General features: G+C 33.6%; 1 long non-coding RNA gene and 1 pseudogene across 1 annotated transcript; one reads left to right on the top strand and one right to left on the bottom strand.

Annotated features, from left to right (window-relative positions):
• Positions 1-2,167: 2,167 nt before the first annotated feature.
• Positions 2,168-2,797, bottom strand: LOC149561215 (uncharacterized). Its single transcript, XR_016363414.1, has 2 exons — positions 2,673-2,797; positions 2,168-2,590 (listed from the first exon to the last, which is right to left on the bottom strand). It is a non-coding gene; the product is annotated as an uncharacterized LOC149561215 (long non-coding RNA).
• A 1,408-nt stretch (positions 2,798-4,205) lies between these two features.
• LOC149561214 (putative TPR repeat-containing protein At2g32450 pseudogene) lies at positions 4,206-6,281 on the top strand (annotated as a pseudogene).
• Positions 6,282-22,094: the final 15,813 nt, after the last annotated feature.

Genomic DNA, 22,094 nt, shown 5'->3' with positions numbered 1-22,094 from the left:
CATCGATTTGGGAGAGGCATTGCCGACTGGACTAAATAAAAAATTCGAAGAAAACTGTGTTGTTATTGTTATTAACTTAGTACAGAAGCCCATTGTGACACTACTACATAGAGGGCGATATAAAGACATTTTTTGAGATAATTTAATTAATCAATTGTCTTAATCTTAGACAATAAAAAAGTTTTGTATTGTGGCAAATTTTGTCTTTAATTGAGTGTCATTAAATATTGTCTTTATAAGACAATATGTAACAAAAGTAATTTTGTCTCATAAGAGACAATTTCACATTTGTCTCTTTGGAGACAATATTTCTTAAATCACAACTATTATCTCTAGAGAGACAATATGTGTTTATTGTCACTCTAGAGACGTTATTAAACAACTCTATTATAAATTATTTTAAATTGATATTATTTTCTTATGATTTTGACATCCAACATTTGTAGAAAACATCAATACAAATATTCAATGTAATTATTTTCAATATTCAAGAAAGTAACATAACACACTAACTTGACCAGAAAAAATATTTTAATTTATTTATTTCCAATGCTCAATTTCTGAAAAAATGATGTGGGAGCTCGTCACCACAACAAAAAAAGTATACTATGGATATGGGATGACCATAATTGAATAATAACATTGAATTTCTTTACTCTATAACATTATAGTGAAGTACTTCAACTAACCATATACTGGCGACCATATTTAATGGTGCAGTACAAAATATCTTTGATATAAATACATATTCTATTGAAGAAAATCATAAGGAAAGATGATCTTCAAATGTGAAGCGAGATGTCACTCTTTTTATAATCCAAATTCTTCAAATTCCTGCACCTTTTGTACAATCTAATATGGCACAATCCCCAATGATGTGAATGCCCATCTTAGTGGGATATGTGGCTTGCAACTCATAGTGAACACCATCAAGCTCCCTTCTAAGTCTATCTTTGGAGGTAGCATAAAGTGTTTTTGCTTTGATATGAGATGCCGAAAAAGACCTAATTATATCATTAAAAAAATCACCACATTTAGTCACCACATTTAGATTTTGAAGTTATACATTGATGTGCAATTTGTTTAGTTAAATTGATAAGGGAAAACAAAGTAGATAAAATTGCATCCAATTGAGCACCACCTACTTTAATACTCACCTTATTTTGGATCTAGAAAATTATCGTTTCAAATTTCAATTGATACACCATATTTATGTATGAATTACATTCACATGAGAAGAATGAATGAAATAAAAAAGAACTGACTAGCCATTGAAGAATAACTTGCTTTTCTGGTTGTTAACAACTACAAAATTGAAATAAAAAACAACATATCTGTAGTCATTGTTGAGGGAGTGAGGCTATAAAATCAGCATAGCTTTTTGAAGATATCTACATAGGCTGTAGGATGTATATGTTAATATAGAAACCTGAAATCAGCAATAGGAAAAGTTTGAAAAATGATATTTTAATAAAATGCAGAAAATCATTACTATTATACTTTTTGCCAACCAAGTCTAGCTTTATAAACATAGAATAAAAACAAATGAAACAATCAGCATCATCATTTGTTGTACCTACACTTAAAAAAAGAAGCAATCAGCATCATGAAACAACAATAGCAAATAGGTAAACGACAAGAGTTGGTATTTTGAAAAATGAAACTATTCAATCTTTAACCTTTGAAACTAGATCTAGACATAAATGATATGACAACTTATATATATATATATATATATATATATATATATATATATATATATCCAACCTATATTTAAAGAGATAATATTAGCAATAAATGGGAAATTTGCATGTAGAGTTTCATGTTGTTTAACCTGCAAGTAGAATATACCAGTCAACACCAACTCATATGGGAGCTGAACAAAATGATCTATAATAGAAATAAATATGTGTTAAAGTGAAACTAAATGACATGAAATCTTTTCAACTTACCTCCTATACTAGAAATGGAAAGCAATACCCAACACCACAAAATAAGCCAAAAGAATATTAGAAATGAATAACAATATTACCTGGATCTATTGTAATATGTGGTAACCTCGAATTTAACCAAAAAATGTGTAGAAAAGAACTAAATTATACAAGATACATACACAGAGTTCAAAGACTCTATTACCAACTGAATGTTCTTAATTAAACACCACAAGTTACTACTACTTCATTATCTTATACATATAAAATAGAGTTTGTTGCATCTCCAAGAACAAAATATAGCAAAGCATGCACAAATAACACTAGCAGACGCATAGCCCAGAAATAGTGCATGCATTTTTTTTTAAGTAAAAGGAAAAGTGCTAGAAAATGTAATCTATGATTTATGTTATCTTCTATGAATTGTTTTTATCCATTCTTTTCATTTTTGTTCTCCTTCTATGGGGCACTAGAAGAATTGTTGTTTCAGATTGTTGATTGCATTGAACATCTTCCTCGTTATTCTTGTCTCTCAATTTTTGAGATCTAGCAATGGCTGCATGTTCAAATTTAGGATTATTGAATGCATCATGTGAATATATTTCTTCCTCATGCTAACTGCCAAACACTTCAGTTGATGAGTTTGACTTTTGAGTTGCCTATACACAACACAATTTAACTATTAAAACATAATATATCTAATTAAATTAATCCATATCATAAAATATACTAATTACTTACATCAAACTGATTACTAGTGATTAATTTCTCCCCTCGTTCAATCAAATATTGCTGAAGGCCTTGGGAACCATGTAGGAGAGCATACTTTAAGTCTTCTTCTGAAGCCTCCTTTTCAAACTAGTGAATCTATATTAACAAAGAAAACTAAACTTAAGGTCCAATGACTAATTAAATATAATTAACTTGACTTTTTATTTAAATAGAAAATATAACACATTAAATATTAATTTACCATGCCACCATGAACACTATTATATCCTCTAGATCCAAGTTTATGAGATCCAATCTTTGAAACTCGAGCTTGGGTTGCAATCCTTGTGTCACGAAGACGTCTTTTACCTCCTTTTTTAGATGGCGTATAGTTCGGATTATCATTAAGCTTCCTCTTAAACTTGGCATCTTTTAATAATTCATCCCATGTCACTTGGTCTGTGATCCAAGATGGACGTGAATACTTCAAGTTTTTTGCCAATTTTGACCTTAGATTATCTCTTTTTGAGCGAATGTACTTACATGCAATATCTAGAATAACATCTCTATTAAATCTAGGATTACCAAATGTATTTACGACATCTTTAAAGAGTTCTTCCTTTTTATCATCTGGTTGTCTCCTCCAGTCCCTTTGGATGGTATCTCCAAATAGGTTTTTTGCACAGTGATAAATAAAGTGATAAAGTTTTAAGCCTGTATCATCCTTCAACACATTGCCTTGAGAGGTGAGTAAAATTGTTACTTCTTGCAATCCTTTTGTAGTTACTAATGATACATTTGAGGTCTTGGGAGTTGAGGCAAATGCCATTATAGGCACATCAGTTACTGGTCATTTACTTCCTGTATTTATAATGGAATTATGAAATTAGTTAACACCCTACCAAAAATATTAAACTATTGCCAAATCTGAAACAAGAATAAAGACATTATTCATAAATGAGAAATGACATAATAGACAATGCTAAAAAATAGAATATACAGAGGATACCAATTATTTTTCACATAGTTATGCAGCAAAAAATGAATACTAGTTTGTTTATAATATCATTGATGTCATAATTGATAAATACATACATACATATATCATTATTGTACTAAGAGCTATAGAAAGTTTCAGATTCATTGTTTACATCTCAAAAATGTAAACTACCACTTGCACCAAGGAATGGTTCAAGGCATAGCCAATAGGTGATTCAACTGAAGTTATGTTCCTTCCTCTTGTTTGTATCTGTAACTTAGGTTTAGTTTTTCTACTATGATGTTCTTGCAGACAATTTGTCCTAATTAGTCAAGATTGTAGACTTATGATTGAATAATTAAAGATATCAAAATTTGAAGGTTAGATATTAAATTTATTGTCTCCTTCTCCTAGGGTTTTTCTTTTTGAGGGTTGAAATGGAAACCTGTGCAGGAATAGTATACTGATCTCCTGAAATCAGCAAAAACATCTGCCAAAAAGAGCCATACAAGAGTTTCAAAAATCCATAGACCTTAAGCTAGACCATATGGATGCTTTGTATAATTTGAGAGGGTTGTTCAGAGATGTGGGAAGGTATCAAAGAGTATCAAAAATGTATAGCAAAGTGCTCGCTATCTGGCCCAATCAATGGCATGCTCATCTTAACAAATTATAGCAGGATGAAGCAGGAGGGTAAGAAAGGAAAGTGTGGTGATATTAGCAATACCATGGGTGGAGGAGATGGGTTTTCTGACCCTGGCTGGTCAAGGTAGTTGAGTTCAAAAAATGGGTGTAAGGATGATGCAGGAGGAGGTAGGAGGGCTTGGGAAGAGTTGGGTCCTGATTACAATGCTTTTGTAAGGGATTTGTGTGAGTTGAGAAAAAAGGCAGACAATTCCAAAACCTAGGAGGAGGCTGTTGATGTTCATATGGCAATAGGGAGGGCTCTGTTTGATCACCAGTTGTTTAAGGAAGGATTGGTAAGTTTCAAAAGGGCTACTGAGCTGAAACCTTCAAATTTTTACCCCCATTTTAGGATAGGTAATACATTGTATGCATTAGGAAGGTAATCAGATGTGAAGGAGTCCTATATATTGGCTCTTGAAGCTGCAGAAGCCAATGGTAATCAATGGTCTTATTTGATCCTACAGATCCATGTGAATCTGGGCATTTCTTTAGAAAGTGAGGGAATGCTTTTGAGTGCTTGTGACCATTATAGGGAGGCTGCCATTCTTTGCCTGACCCATTACAGGGCATTAAAGTATTTGGGAAGTGCACTATTTGGTGTAGGTGAGTATAGAGCTGTAGAGAAAGATTTGGAAGAGGCTATATACTTGAGGAGCAATTATGCACATGCACACTGTGACCTTGGATCAATGTTGCATGTCATGGGGGAAGACGAGAGAGCCATACAAGAGTTTCAAAAAGCCATAGACCTTAAGTCAAATCATATGGACACTTTGTATAATTTGGGAGGGTTGTTCAAAGACATGGGCAGGTATCAAAGAGTAGCAAAAATGTACAACAAAGTGCTCGCTATCTGGCCCAATCACTAGCATGATTAGCTTAACAAAGCATTATCAATGCTAGGAGCTAGAGAAACTGAGGAAGCTAAGAAATCCTTGAAAGAGGCTTTCAAGATGACAAATATAGTGGAATTATATGATGCTATTGCACATTTGAAGCACCTGCAGAAGTGGCCTGAAGGGTTAAATACTATAATCTAAACAATAGATCAATGTGGAGGTTCTGATACACAAGCACAAATGGGATTGAGTGGGAGAATTTTTGAAGGAGTATTAGTTGTGGAGTCAAATAGGTTCAAAAGAGAAAATAAAAAAACCACCCCAAGGCAATACTTGGCATATGCTTTAGATATAAGAACCTTCCAGAGGCTTACCAAATTGAACCATTGTAATGTAAATCTTCTGAAAAAGAAATTATTTGAAACAAGGGTGACCATTTCTCAATCTGGGACTAGTGTACCACAGAAAAATATTCCCAAAGAAGAAGTAGAAAAGATATTCAAAAGATTGCTCCATTTTCTTAAACTAGAGACATTCCAAGGAGCGGTCAAAGCAGTGAATGAAAGAGTGTAAATAATATTGGATGGAAGTGGGTCTGGAAGAGTGGATTTAGGTTTTTTTTTTCCTCTACTTGCATCCATCTATTCAAGTTCTCTAGATAAGAGGAAACAATATGTGTTTGATGCTTTGATGTGGTGCTTAGCAAAGGGCATTGGTGCGTAGATTCGGAAGACAGATGCATCAAGTTATATTCGGTTGTTAAGGGCAATATACCTTCCTTCACAAGGAGTTAGCGATATGATGGAACTTCATGGAGAGAATGACATGGCAAGCATTTCATTTCCTAAGTTCCTAGAGATGTTTGAGGATCTAGACTAGGGTTTTGGCATCATGAACACTATAGTAAAGCTTGTAGTAGGGAATAGGGTGCGGCATGGGTAATCATCTTGTGTAGTTTTCTCATATCCTATAATTGGACCAAGATTCAAAGAGTTAATTTCTCAATTCGGCCTTTGTTCTATTTGCTATAGTGAAGGGAAGGTACCAGTGGCATGCAAGCAAGAACAATATAAATTTAAAGAGTACAGAAGTGAAACAGAGGCCATAAAAGATAAGCTCAAGTTATTTGGTTGATGATCATAAATACACTTCCTTTCTCTTTCACAAAGCCATGGAACTCAAATTGTGGATGCTAATGACAATTTTGAGGCAGCTAGTTCATATGAAACAGTTAGCTCATTTTTCCTTCATCTAGAGAAAAAGTTTCAAAAGTAGTTTGTAGCTTTGCTTGATTTATTTGGGTGATTTTCCTAGTTTCATTTTTACACTATTAACATAAATAGTAGATTGATACATTTGTTTTAGTTTCAACTGTCTTCTTATATCTCAACAAAAAAATTAAAAGGAAGTAATAGAAGCCTTTTTCAACTGCCATTGTTTTTATAGGTCAAATGGATAATTGTATTGCAAAGGGCCTTAACATTGGGAGTTTCCTTTGAGATTTAAGGTCAATATTTTATCCCAGGGGATTGTTATGAAATATTGACAGAGAATTATTGAATGAAAGGTCAGGTGCATTGACATTTGAGGTCAACATTTTATCTTGTCATGCTAATAATTGCTGACAGAGCATAATAGAATGAAAAGTAATTTTTTTTGATAAACAATAGGATATTCCTTACCAAAAAAACAACAATTTAGATTTTAAACATCACAAAATTATACATTTTTCATAAAACTTTTCTTTTATTCTTTTGACACCACATATGCCCACTAATGTTGTCTACTTTTAGGCACTAAAATCAATTATAGATCTATATTGCTACAAATATATGAACTTGGCAACCACAAGAATAATATAATATCGGTAGACAATTTTACCTATTCATCTGCAGTGGTCTCTGTAGTCTCTAGCAATGCCCTTTCCCATAATTGAATTTGTTTAATTTTTTCTTGTCTAAGTTGAACATTTTTAGGAGTATCAGGAAGGAGCCTTAGCATTCTTGATTGTTTGTCTATATTACTCCTTAATGAAGCTTGTTCCATTGTTGGTGGAAGAATTCTTACTGAAGCCATATTTGATGTCCTCCTAATAGGGGCATTCATTTCCAACTCAACACTAGGTATGTTAGGAACATTGGTGTTTGATGTTGAGAATATGGTATGTGGTTTTGCACTTGATTCCACTCTTGTCATTGGATTTTTTTGTCTACATAGAATAGGTAGACCATGAGCCTCTACACCAATGGATTGCATGCTTGTTGGAGTAGCCCTTGAAATATCCTAAATATACAAGTATAAATATTTTGGTGGTATGATAACGAAGAATAATGTAATCAGGTTTACACAATAATATGATGGGACGCTACCTTTTGCATCATAGTAGATGTATTGGCAGGCATGGTTGGATCCTGTGTGCCAACATAATGCATGGTCAAATGAGTTACTTTATAAATTTCTTGTGTATAAAAAACATTAAAATTAGTAAGTACATAAACTGAAATATTTTAATTAAATTTATAATAATATAGATCAAATTTTACCACTAGTATAGTACTAGATGTACTAATTGATGTGATAGTAGTTGTAATGACTTTTGAGATGGCATGCATTCAATAGATGTAAAATAACATTATATAAAAGGTAACATCATATAGAAGGTAACATATGATAAATGAAATTATAAAAAATAGTTTTCAATCTTACCTCTTGCACCATCATCGTTATCTGTTGCCCTTGTCCATTTTTTAACATTTCAACTAAAGCATTTAAAATCAATGGATCCCCCATAGAAGCATTTGTAGCAGTCTGAGCCACATTCTTTAAGAAGTACAGAATGTTAATTTAAAAAAATTACGAACATAATTATTAAACAACATTTGCAAGCAATATTACTAACAAATTTAAATTCACTTCCCTTTGACAATAACATGTACAAATTTCATTAAACTTCAACATAAGTAATGCTAATTATGCATTTATTTTGAGTTTACTAAGTGGTGATTGCATAAAGTTTGTAGGCTTCAATTGTGTAAAGTTTCACAAAAATTTAATTTTGAATTTCGGATGTGCTAGATTGTGTACAAATTTTTGGTGGTTCCATTAGGTACATAGTACAGGTTTTCATTCAAGCCTGGATAAGTATGGGGTAATTGTGTCAGAGGAAAGAGTATTTCCAGGCATGTAGGACACTGACATGGTATTGAATAGAGATATCTGGATATTTCGAAAAAGTTATGGAGATTTTAGAGTATTGAATGAGTAGAATATTTACAGATTTTAAACTATTGATTGTGTATAGTTTTCTAGAAATTTTGGTAGATTTGTATAGATTTTGTTAAAACTTCATTGCTATTATAAAGTTACAAATTTTGTTTATTTTTACTAAATAAAAAATAATTTAACCCCTTACTCTAATTTCTATTAACCAATGAGAATGTACAAAAATGATTTTGTTAAAATCATTTAAATGCACTAAAAATCTTAGACCATAGTAAATATATGTCAGCTAAAAAAATTCCTCCAAGTGATTAGCTATTTACAAAGTTTTAATTGCATCTGATTGATGCAATAGTATCTTGCCGTAGGCAGGAACTAATAAACTAAAAACATAAACTTTTCAAATTAAAAAATTACAAGTTGTATGCATTGGCGTTACAAACATGCAGTAAAAAATAATTCAAATTACTAAATGTTCATTACATTTTGTGTATAACTAAAAACTCAATAATCTAAATATTTAATAATATCATATTAAACCCTTACAATAATCTTGAAGTTAACATGGCAATCAAACCATGTCATCCTCACAGGAAATGTCATCATCTGATGGCATAAATATCCCATCATCATTGGGCCCTAAATTCACAAATAAATTAATACCATCACTTTCATGGTCTTCATCACCTTCAGCTATAGTTAAATGAAAATCAATTAAGTCATCATCTTCATGGACTTGTTGTCCATGCAGTTCCTCGTGTCCTTCAAGCACTTCATAAAACCCATCATGCTCTTCCTCATGGTCATATGCATCATTGAGAATACAATTTTCATCATCAACATCATGGTCATTTATGTCTTCAAGTGGAACTTCAACATCTTCAAGTAATTCATTGTCCTCAACTTCATAAAATGTTGTTCTTCGTCCTCTTGGATCATAATCAATCACAAATGACCAACCAGGTTGTTCTAGATTTGGAATGAGAAATATCTGGTCACATTGATTTGGAAACACATAAGGTTTAGAAGTAGCCTCAAACCTAGATGTATTGATCATATAGAATCCATTATCATTCAAAAAGACTATTTTTTCATCACCCACTTTGATTATCCTATACCATTGAACACGAAAAACAACTTTCTTGAAAGATGTAAAATTGAGCTCTATAATATGCTCCAGCACTTTATAATATTGAAGTGTGCTTCTGATTGGTTGTATATCATTTGCATGTGAGCAGAAATCCACCTCAAATGATGCTAAAACTCCACAATCATAAGTTTGTCTCTTCTCATCAACTCTTCTTATGCGAAAACAATGACCAAGATTCCACATCACTTTGTAATATTTTACCTAAATTCATTAAATATATTCACTGGTTAGATTCAATGATACAAATTATAAAAGAAAATACATTAAACATGTCCAATATGTTAATATATATGTATCACCTCCCCATTCACAGATCATCAAACAAAATTTAATTGTTGTGGTGTCACTCTATTCTTCTTTTTTGTTGCATCATGTTCAATAGTGGTCTTTAGCCAATTCCATGAGCATCTCTCTGTCCATTTTTTTTAATCGTCGGTAGGTAGTCCTCGAGCAGTGTTTTGACCATATTTATTGTATATGTTGGCCCATGCCTTTTCATCCTCTAATTTATTTTGTTCAACATACTTCTCCATCCAGTCCAACATAAACTTGGAATTATATGCAATATACAAATGTAATGCCTCCCACTCAATTGCATCTACAATGAAAAACAAATTTGTTCAATATGTTAATAAATATATGAAGTCTTTAATTGTTAAATTCAACATCAAAACAAAGTTCTATTTCATCATTTTCCCATACCTTTTATCCTCTTTGATATCCCCTGACCCTCTAGTTTTTCTCCTTCAAATGAGCGAGGTTGATTATAACTCCATAATTGTGGAGCTTCAAGGTGCAATTGAGGCAAGTACTCACTTAAATGAACCATTGCCTAAAAAACCATGCACCCCTCAATCATGGATCCTTCTAGTCGAGCCTTTTGCCTAACAATTTTTTTTAAAACCTTTATATATCTCTCCACTAGCCACATTGTTCTAATATGAATAGGACCACACAACTCAATCTGTTCTACTAAGTGTACAAGGTTGTGCTCTTTAGAATTAAAAAAGCTTGGGGGGGAGCACATTTGAATATCACACATCAAAAGTGATATATTCCTCTTCCAGTATTTCAAATCTTCCTGATGTATCTCTTTAGATGAGACCCACCTACAACATTAGCATGTATTAGATAAAGATTAATGATATCTTCAAAATGAAAAGTATTAGCTTGTCTTAAGGCATAAGTAATGGTGCACTTCAAATGATAAGATTCTTGGATGATTATGCATTATTGATTCAAAATACCTCAAATATTTTGACAATTTGTAAATAGCTAATCTGACATCTTGATCAAAACTGCTTGGTATTGTTGTAGGCAACACATACTACACAACCATTGATGAACACCATGTTAAAATATGTGTGAGTTGATAGTTTCACTTGGATATATAAATTTTTAACAAAGTTTCCAATAATTATAACATACAAGAAAGTTACCTTTATCGAATTATGCCAATCATGTGTTTTTAGGCTTGACAACTCTGATCCATCTCTTGTGAATAAGTTTTTCAATGATGCGCCAAATCCAGAAGGAAACTTTAATATTTTTATTGTTTCAATGATGCTTTCTTTCTCGTTTGACATAAGAATCCATGGAGCATGAGCATATGAATTATCTCCATGTAACCACATGTCTGGCATGATATTGGCAACTTGAAGGTCCTTTCATATTTTTATTTCTGCTTCAAGGCTAGCTCCATTTAGATATTTCCATAAGCACTCTACCACATTTTTTCCAATGTGCATAGTATCAAATAGGTGGGCTATTGGTAAATTCTCATAATATTCTAGTTTATAGAAAATTGAGAGTCTTTTCATTCCTAGTAGAATTCTTGGCCCTTCCTTTTTGTCATACATTGCTTTCCACCTACTAGGGTTCATTCTCCTTGGCTTCCTTGTTTCCACTTCTTGTCAATTGAACTTGTTTTTCTAACACAGTCGATAGTGACAATTTTCTGGTAAGAAATGTCTATACTAATCATAGACTATTTTCCTGAGATCTTTTAACTGCCTAGACAAGGTTTTTGGTCCACATGATGGACAACCATGTTTCCCCTTTGTTTGCTGCCCTAAAATAAGAAACTAGAGTTAATAAATAGTAAAATGAACAAAATAATGGAAAGTTTGAAAAATTAAATTTATCATATATTACCACAGCAAATAGAGAGTCCAAGGGCATCGTGTATTGTCCATATAAGTATTGCATGAAAGAGGAAGTTTCTATCATTGATAGGTTTTGATACATCATACATATCTACACCTTTCCACAATTCATGAAGTTCATCAATGAGAGGCTCCATGTACACATCCATATCCTTTACCTGATACTTCCCTAAGTAAAATAACAAAAGTTACAACGTTTAGTAAAATTGAAGAATTCTTATAGAAACTTCAAGAAAGCATTGCAATCACATATGTTCTAATACCTAGTATGATAAGCATTAGCATTGCATGATCCTTCTTCATTGCCATCCAGGGAGGGAGATTATTGTTAATAATTAACATTGGCCAAATGAAATAAGTTGTTCTAAGATCTCCAAATGGATTGAAACCATGCATTGCTAGAGATATTCTTGCATTCCTTGGGTCATTTCTTAAATGTGGCCACTTTTCCTCAATCTCTTTCCAGTAGTTGCTATCTGCAGCCATATGCATGACACCATCTTGGCTTCTCCCATGTACATGATAATTCATATATTTTGCCAACTCCTTACATTTGAACATTCTCTCAAACCTTGGCTTTAGTGGAATATGTCATAGCACTTTATGTGGAACCTTCTTGGATACTTGGTCTTCTCGATACCTACTTGTCTAACACACTGGGAATTGCTTCAAATTTACATTCTTTCGATAATAGAAAATATGGTCATTTGGACATGTGTCATATATATTGTACTCCATTCCAATATCTTTCATTATTGAAGATACTTCTCTATGAGAATGAGGTAACTTATTATCCTTTGGAAGTATTTTGTTTGCCAAAAGCCTACATGATAAAACAATGATTTTAATAAGTATACACAATACTTAAAAACACTGAGACATTAAATGAACTTTATTGATTAGAATATCAAATCCTACCTTAATATGTCAGTGAAGCATGTATCTATCAATCCATGATTTAGTTTCAAGTTCAACATCAACATAAGTGTCGCCAGTATAGAAGTATCTGCATTTAAATAAGGAGGCATCCTAGCCAACTGAGCTATAGGTGAATCAATAACTTCTTCAGAAGATGTGTAGAAGTCTTGGATAAATTCATTCACACTGGCTTCATTAATCTGTGAAGTGGTTTCATCCATATATGTGTCTTGCTCTTTATCTTTGGATTTACTATCATCAATATCATTCACTGGTTCTTCAACAATATTGGGAACCGAAAGCAGCTTTTCATAATTTTTTTTTTGAAATGATCAATACTAAAATATTAACTAATAAGAATATAAATTATTTATTTTAAGATATGTTAATTACAATGTACCTCTTCTATGTAAACTCCATATTTCAATCTATGGATACCAACAAGTCATCGCTTCTTTAGTTTCCTATTTTTGCACCTTTTGCAAGTGCAATATATCATTTCATTGAAGTATGCATTTGTACTTGGAGTAGGTCTTGGTGCTCGTTCATCTAAATATTCAGATGATGATGATGTCCTATTATCCTGAATCCATGATGTACTATCAACAATGAGTGTGCTAAGTTTTTAACTTGCATAGTACATATTCTTCAAGAGTTGATGATTGCAACCACAAAAATTAAAAAATTGAGAAACATAATTTGAATATGTGCATTTCCTTAGGTAACTTGAGATAATATCTTAAAATGATTTGTATAACTATTTAATAAAATTTTAAATCAAAAAAGGATGTGACCATAGGTAAGCACCATCTCATCATAAAATCATACCTAAGCACCATCTCTTCATAACCATACCTAAGCACCATCTAAGGTACATGGTTCTCTTCAAAAATGTCTCTCGCAAACCTTATGATTTTCTCGGTTCAATATCCCAAGGGTAAGATTAATGAATTTGTCTCTCTTATTACCCCTACTATCGTTACATGGTAAGATTTTTGAAGATGTTTTCTAATTTCAAGGGTTTTATCAATGACTATGACATTTCATAAATAGCATGAATTTGTCTAAATAAAATTAAAACTAACCAGTTTAATATTTATATAATTACTCTATGTTAAATATCCAATCATAGTTAATGTTTCATTTAAATTAAATGATATTATGAGAACAAAACAAACATAAATACCTAGTCTACCATTTTGTGTGGATAGCAAGAAGATATCCAGATAGCAAGCTACAAAAGAAAATTGTAGAAATTAGTTACAATCATTACATAAAAAGTTGTTAAAATACAGGAAAAAATAGGTTAATCCTCCTTATTCCATAATTTCCAGTATTGACAATTTAACAAGAACAAGAAGCATACATAGTTATTGACTAGGTAATATTGAATGGTATTACATCAAATCCTATATATAGCATTCATATTAAAATTATCTCTACAACTAATAATAAGGTATTTAAATAGTAAGGAGAGATGTAAATTTTAGACAAAACTTGTATGTAGATGCTGATAACAAGCTAGTGATTCTCTACCCAACTCAAAAAAATATTTAATTACTAATGAGGCATAGTTTTAGTATGGTAGAACTCTTCTCAAAGTGCACTCGATAAAAGGATGAACAATAGATGTTGAAGTAAAATGAAATAATGGCCATCTATGGTTTTAACACTACAAAGATCCACAGAACCTTAGAGTGGTGTGTTTCATTCTAAAAAGTCCAACAAAGACTCCACCTCAAGTAAACAAAACTTGGCAAATGCTCAGAAAAACTCCCCATAACAACTAAAAGATAGTATGCTTTTTATCCATCAAGGCCTAGCACTTGAAAGTTATGCTAATTTGAAAAATCAACACACTAGTACATGGCTAAAAGCTAGTAAATCTATGCCAACGAAATGTGTGCATCAATTAACAAAGAATATTGACTCAATTTGTTTGCTCATTCAGTCAAAAACATTATAAAACAGTAATAGAACTATGCATAACATGAGAGAAGACAAATACTCCTAAACAAAGTTCATCATTTTATGGTTAGAAAAAAGTAATTGTCTACCAAATAATATGGTAAGATGTCAATCGTTATAGTAATATGGACTTGGCTTCAAAAGCATTATGGACTAATCATGGGCACACTTTTAGTAGCTTCATCACTCATAATCTCCACCTGGGTTTGTAAGGAAAATCTAACTAAAATTTGTATTGTTCTATTATATTTCTTCAGAATAACTGAGAGGGGGGGGGGGGGGGTGAATCAGTTATTCAAGGTCCAAATGCCCTAATAATACTTTTCCTACAAATCCTTAATGGTGCATAATTGAACTTATCATGTATGTAGTTTTAATATTGAAACAACTATGGAAAGTAAACATGCATCACACCATAACACTAGGAATTTGATAACCCAGAAACCCTCTAGGAATAAGAAGGTAAAACTGGAGTGGGGATGATACCCACAAAATAACTGTGCAATTGATTTCAACCACTTCTGATGGTCTGCCCTATCAAAAGCCTACATTGTTAAATGTGACCTTATTAAAGCATTTCACCAAACTGTTAGGAATGGGCCTGGTTAAAGGACTTTAGAACATTCACTTGGAATGTCACCTAGTTAAAGGATTTATAACATGGCTATTAAACCAACCTAAGTCCATAAAGGATTTATCTTTAACTATTACAATTGTTAGAGAGTAACAAGAATGGCTTTCAATCTGATACAACTTACAACATATTTTATATATTATAGATCACACTTCGGTTCAATTCTTTGCTTGGCTTTAATCAATTCAGTTCTGTGAGCTTGTCTTCCTCTCAAGCTTCGTCTCCTTGAGTCTTCTTACTCATCATACCAATGTAATCATATCTATGGTCATCTAGCGAAATAGAGTATCTGTGCTCTCTTTCTCCTTAACACCTTCTTCGGTACTTCATGCTTCCATCCTTATTCACCACCATACTCTCTACTTTGTGACCTTATGACTTCTTAAATAGAAATCTTAAATATCTTTCCTGCTCAATTCTTCCTTTCCAACTTTAGGGTTTCAATAGATTAGGTAGGATACAATGTATCTACCCCATATCTCTTCTTCATCTAAAAACTTTGTCTAGAGTCCAGTTGTATTCACCAAAAATGTTTTACATGGTGTTCTGTGCCACTAACTCATCACTCTTATCTTCTATCTGTAAGGAAACTTGGCAATAAAGAATATAACCATTTCCACATAACCCATAATAAATCTAAAATAAACACGGAATTAAAATACACATGCAAGAGAATAGACAACATACCCACAAAATCTGACACAAGATATACCCTGAGAAACCCTCATTGAGGGAAAAAACCCAGCCTCCAAAAGCATCCATCACCATGTATTATTCAGCAAAAATACCATTGCCATACAACCATGGAAGCCTTCATGGCCATAGCCACAACCGAGCAAACTATGTGAACAAGCATGAATCCACACATCCCATGCCATGCTTTCAACCTTCACAAATGCTCCCTTGGCTAACCTGTCAAGCCTTGTCCTGCTCGACTCTTGCCTTTTGTCTTCTCCTTGTCACTCTCCCTATCTCTCTTTTTTGTCTACAACAACTACCCTTGTGGCTGCTTATATAGTAGCAAGTCCCACAAAAACCAACAAGTGGTATTACATAAACCATGTGCTAAAACCATGTCCTACCTAACCCACTAACCCCACATTTAATATTGGGCATTTAATTCTTTTCCCCAATATTAAATAATTATATGAAATATTATCACAATGTTACAATACAACTCATCAAAAATATTCCATGGGAATATTTACATGTTGCACGTCCATCTAGGTACAACATTACATAATAAAATAAAATAATAAAATAATAAAATAACAATATTATGCAATGTGTGCAACACCCATTATCTCAACACTATCCCACTTGTTGTATACATTGCATAGGGTCAGTCCGTAGCCACATAAATGAACAAGGGAACAATCCCTCCCAGCACATCCACCATCATGGATCGAAATACACCAAGTGCTCCATCGTGATACCCACAACAAAATCAAAGTATCCAGCATCTCAAACATGAATGATCTCACCTCCTATTATGCCACTCCCACTGGACATACATAGAAGCCATCCAAAGAGAAAACCACCCAACCTGTCGCATTAGAAGATCATAAAATCCTGTACCAACTAAAATTCCAAGCACAAAAAACCTGATCTAGAGGTAATCACATGTATCCATAGTTGTCAAAAAATATCCATAGCTGAAATAGCACTCACAGCAAGTGCCAAACCCATCCAACTATCCATACCTCAAAGGTATAACAAGTGAATCTCATATCACCGACATATCCAATCTGCAACCTGCAATCACAAGCCTCAAGAGCAATACCTGCCACATATATACCAAGAAGCTCCCGCTACAAAAGATAATGTCAAATCTATAACCAATCCACTCAACACATCTCAAAGAAGTGAATCCATGTAGTATCAAGGACATCCACAATACATAAACTGATATCCTGCAAGAACAACTCTCATTACAAGTCTCCAATGCTCTCCCAAGTTCACCACAACCAACAGAGGAAATAGATAAAGGAATAACCATGTCATCTCTCACATGACATACATGAGCACAAACCAGTGATCACAATCTCTAACCAATCTCAAGTCCAATGTAGGCAAAACTGAACATCTAGGAAGATAACCAAGACTAGAGAGACCATGCAAATCATAACCTGTACCATATCCTTCTACACACACCTCTAGATGTAAACTGTGCAAGTATGATATCCTCCATAAAACCCCAACAAGAAGCCTCAACAACACCCAAACCATACCATATAACTAATCATGGATGTAAGCCTCTCACAAGAAGATCAAACTCAATAAACCCATTCCTAAACCAAGGAATAACCATTCCTAATCTAAGGAATATGCCCAATATAAAACCATCTCCCAAACTCAACCAGCATAACAACATATGCACATGGAGATAACCAATGCTAAACCATCTCTCAAATGAACCCTCTAGAACTAACTCATGTACCATAGCTCAAGATCCATATCCATGAAAGACAAGCATAAATATAATGCAACTGAGAGAAAGAATGGGCTATACCTCTCAAGTAGCAAACCGCCGAGTAGACCAAGAGTGGGGAATGAGAATGCTCATCAAGATACCCAAGTCTCCAACCAAGACTCATCTAAGAACAATCTCCTCTCAAGTCCATATCAAGTGATTGCCCCTCGGACTTCCTATTGAAACCATCAACTATCCCAACAAATACTTCTCTAATCCAAGAGAAATCAGCATCACCACCATCTCTAAGTATCCATGAGCACCTGTAACCAATCAATCCATGCCAACTCCAAATGCAACATAGCAATATCATGAAGTATCCAGCTTATGATCAGTGTACTCAATACTAAGAAACTAAACCAAGATCAATGTCAAAGTTCCAACCATGGCCTCAGGAACATAAACATGACAACATGATCTTACCATCTCAACTAAAGAGATAACATGCTCCATATGAACACACCATAACATGTCACAACTCTAAACGTCTATCAAGAGTATACCATGACATAATAATGAAACCATCCTCATACCAAGGATAACATGCCAAATAAAAGTATAAACCACACCTTTGCCAAGAACCCTGTGAGTCCTCAAGATGCAACCATCTCCACACACCATGAATAAAACCATCTCCACATACCAAGAAGAACCATCTCCACATACCATGAAGATAACCAAGAACTCCATGAGTCCTCAAGATCTAACCATCTTCACACACCATGAAGATAACAAGTGCACCATGCAAATGTCAAAGACGCTTCTACAGCAATAGGATCTAAGACAAACCTCCAACATCTGCAAACACTCAATAAATATATCAATGCCAAAAAAACTCCCACTCAACCGTGGTACCAAGTCACCTATGGTATCATAAAATCCATCCTCTCTAAACCAAGAAGATATAAATCGAACCAAGAACTAATCCTGCACTGTCACCCCATCACTGTCACAAGCTCCCACTAAACTGTGTATCCAAGCTATCCATGACATCATGATGAAAATACTATCCTCTAACCACGAGAATCAACCAAGGCATCAAACCATCAAAGAACTCAAAGTGCACATCATGAGCTCCTCAAAAGAAAACCAAATAACCATGATCCTCAACCAAGAAGATATACCACCATAACTAAATTAAAAACCTAAGCTAATAAACATCAAGGATGTACCTATATAACCAATAATGTCATGTCAAAAATCCATGACACCATGATCACATCCATGAACCGAGCATCTAGCTCTCAAATTGTCCAACCTATCAGCATAGTCAACCATAATCCTCCACCATGACTATCCCTGGTAACAATATCTCATCCCTTCTACATGAAGATAAAATCATGTTACTTAGGGCATAGACAACCCAAATCCAAGCCACCAATCTGAATATGCATCAATAATGAAAGATCAATGGGCAAAGACAACTCATAACCAAGCCATAAATGCAACCTGTAAGTATAGACTACTTACAACACTGCACAACTTGTAGACCCAACAAGTCATCATGCATATCCAAACCCAAGCACTGATAACCATATCATCATGAGACCAATCTAAAATATGAATTGAGTATACAATGACATCAAATCTTAAATCTCCAATGCCATAAACTCACAAGTTACCATAGTCAAAATATATACCATAAACTGTTCAGATAAATATATCAACAAATAAATCATGTCAAACCTACACCAAATCTGAACCAATGTGTAGAGCTCTCCAAGAGCTTTTCATTGACTACTCGAAGTCCAAAATCTGACTCTGTATGCCCAAGTTATGCCCTAATCCGTGCTCAAAATAAATAACATCTGACTTTAGGACTTTAAAACTTGACAAAATTTCAAAATCATAGAACCAAACTTACCCCATCCTGTAGTGCTCTGAATTAGCTTTCCAACGCCTATAAGAACTCTGAAATCCAATATTTTGAGAGAAAGTTATGGCCATTTTACTAAGACAGTCTTTTTACCATTTTCAGTAAGATTTTTCATTTTTATTTTTCCAGTGACGAAAATTTCGATGGGATTAAATTTGACAGCCATCATGGGCTGAAACCAAAAAACTCTTTCATTTCCTCTGAACATGGCCAAACTAGGGCATATTATATATCAAATTTATGGAAATGTCGACCCGGATCTAATGGTGAGGTTTGTTTTTACCCAAGAGGTCATTTCTGCAAGCTACCCCCCAAAAACCCTCATTTAAATGAAACATCCGAAAAATTCTTTTGTCCAACAATTTCACATGCCCAAAATATTTTAACATCCCATCATAACAGCAAACCCAAAGTCCTCAGATCTACAATAATTATTCATATATCTTGCCCTTTCTTTTATCCTCTCATGTATTCCCATGGATTTAATCTAAGGTTACAATAATAAAACCATAGCTCTGATACCACTTGTAAAGAAACTTGGTAATAAAGAATATAACCATTTCCATATAACCCATAATAAATCTAAAATAAACACGAAATTAAAATCCACATGCAAGAGAATAGACAACATACCCACAAAATGTGACACAAGATATACCCTGGGAAACCCTCATTGAGGGAAAAAACCCAACCTCCAAAAGCATCCATCACCATGTATTATTTAGCAAAAATACCATTGCCATACAACCATGGAAGCCTTCATGGCCATAGCCACAATCGAGCAAACTATGTGAACAAGCATGAATCCACACATCCTATGCCATGCTTTCAACCTTCACAAATGCTCCCTTGGCTAACCTGTCAAGCCTTGTCCCGCTCGACTCTTGCCTTTTGTCTTCTCCTTGTCACTCTCCCTATCTCTCTTTTTTGTCTACAACAACTACCCTTGTGGCTGCTTATATAGTAGCAAGTCCCACAAAAACCACCAAGTGGTCTTACATAGACCATGTGCTAAAACCATGTTCTACCTAACCCACTGACCTCACATTTAATATTGGGCATTTAATTCTTTTCTCCAATATTAAATAATTACATGAAATATTATCACAATGTTACAATACAACTCATCAAAAATATTCCATGAGAATCTTTACATGTTGCATGTCCATCTAGGTACAACATTATATAATAAAATAAAATAATAAAATAACAATATTATGCAATGTGTGCAACACCCATTATCTCAACACTATCTAGTTTATAGAATTCTAGGTAACTACCTTGTCGACTCAGATTTGGCGAATCTTCAATTTTTAAAATAATGCAGTAACTCAGCATTATTGGTTTACTGATGCTTGGCTTCTTCTGTTTTACTCGACACTTGTATTTTCACTCAGCACCTATTTCTTGCTTGGCATCTGATATTTACTCGGCACCTGTATCTTCACTCGGCACCTGTTTCTTACTTGGCACCTAAAATTTACTCGACACTTGAAGATTACTCAACACACTCTAAAGGTGAACTTCCTTAGCTTCAACTAAGAATCTATTCGGCACTAACTAGCTTGTTTGAGACTCTCTTATGAACTTAGTTAGGCTTTTACAAATAACTTAGCTAAACCCTTACATCTTTGATATGTTTTAGTGTGTCTATTATCTATGTCTTAGAGTATGTCAACAATACACTATTTCATCAATGGCTTAGCTGATCCTTGTACTTCATTACAACATCATAACTTCAACCTTTCTCTAGGTACTCTAGTTACATCTTATTGATTGCCACCTCCTTGTCAATCAACCAATTGATAGTATTTGGATCACTAAAACAATTGTCATTCCTGCAAGTAGCAAGTTTGACATCAATGACAAAACAATGATTGAAAACATTCTTTGCTAGTTCCATCACTCTTCATTCATGATCTTATTCAGTCATTTCCAACACTGTTCATGATGGATAAGCTATCAATAGTTTCCTTCAAGTGTTTTAAAATAGAGCAAAACCCATGTAAAGTGATGCTCAGTTGCAATATGCAGATGTTGATATTTACTCATTTGTAAATTTCATACAACTCATTATAAGTTATGAAAAAGTATCAATGAGACAAGATGTTTGGGGGGAGGCATCGACTCTTCAGAGCATGTATAAAAGAAGATAAACAAACCCACAAAGGGGAAGGATTATGGATGGAAGAAAAGAGGCATCTTAGCATAAACATTATAGCAGAACCCAGCCAATAAAAAAGGAGCATGGTAGGATCCATTTTGGTGTATATAGTTGGGAAAGAAGATTTTAGAATATTGAGCATGGGATTTCATCATACTTGTCCAATCTATAAGCCTTAAGAAATAACTGTAGATGGAAAGTGATATACAGTGTAGAAATAATGTTCAGAACAACAACAACCATGGGCGGGCAATTGAGAATGACAACCAAATAATTGTTGAAGAATATGAAAACACAATATCAATAGAATTGATAACTGTAATCCAAAATAATTTGAAATGTTCCAATATATATAGAAGAATCCATGATTCACATGGGGA

This window comes from Cupressus sempervirens, chromosome 4, assembly GCF_028749045.1.
Source record: "Cupressus sempervirens isolate cs-2001-9-10 chromosome 4, ASM2874904v1, whole genome shotgun sequence".
In the NCBI taxonomy this organism is placed as follows: Eukaryota; Viridiplantae; Streptophyta; class Pinopsida; order Cupressales; family Cupressaceae; genus Cupressus; species Cupressus sempervirens.
Note: the sequence above shows the minus strand (reverse complement) of the source record. Positions and strands in the feature narration are given on the sequence as shown.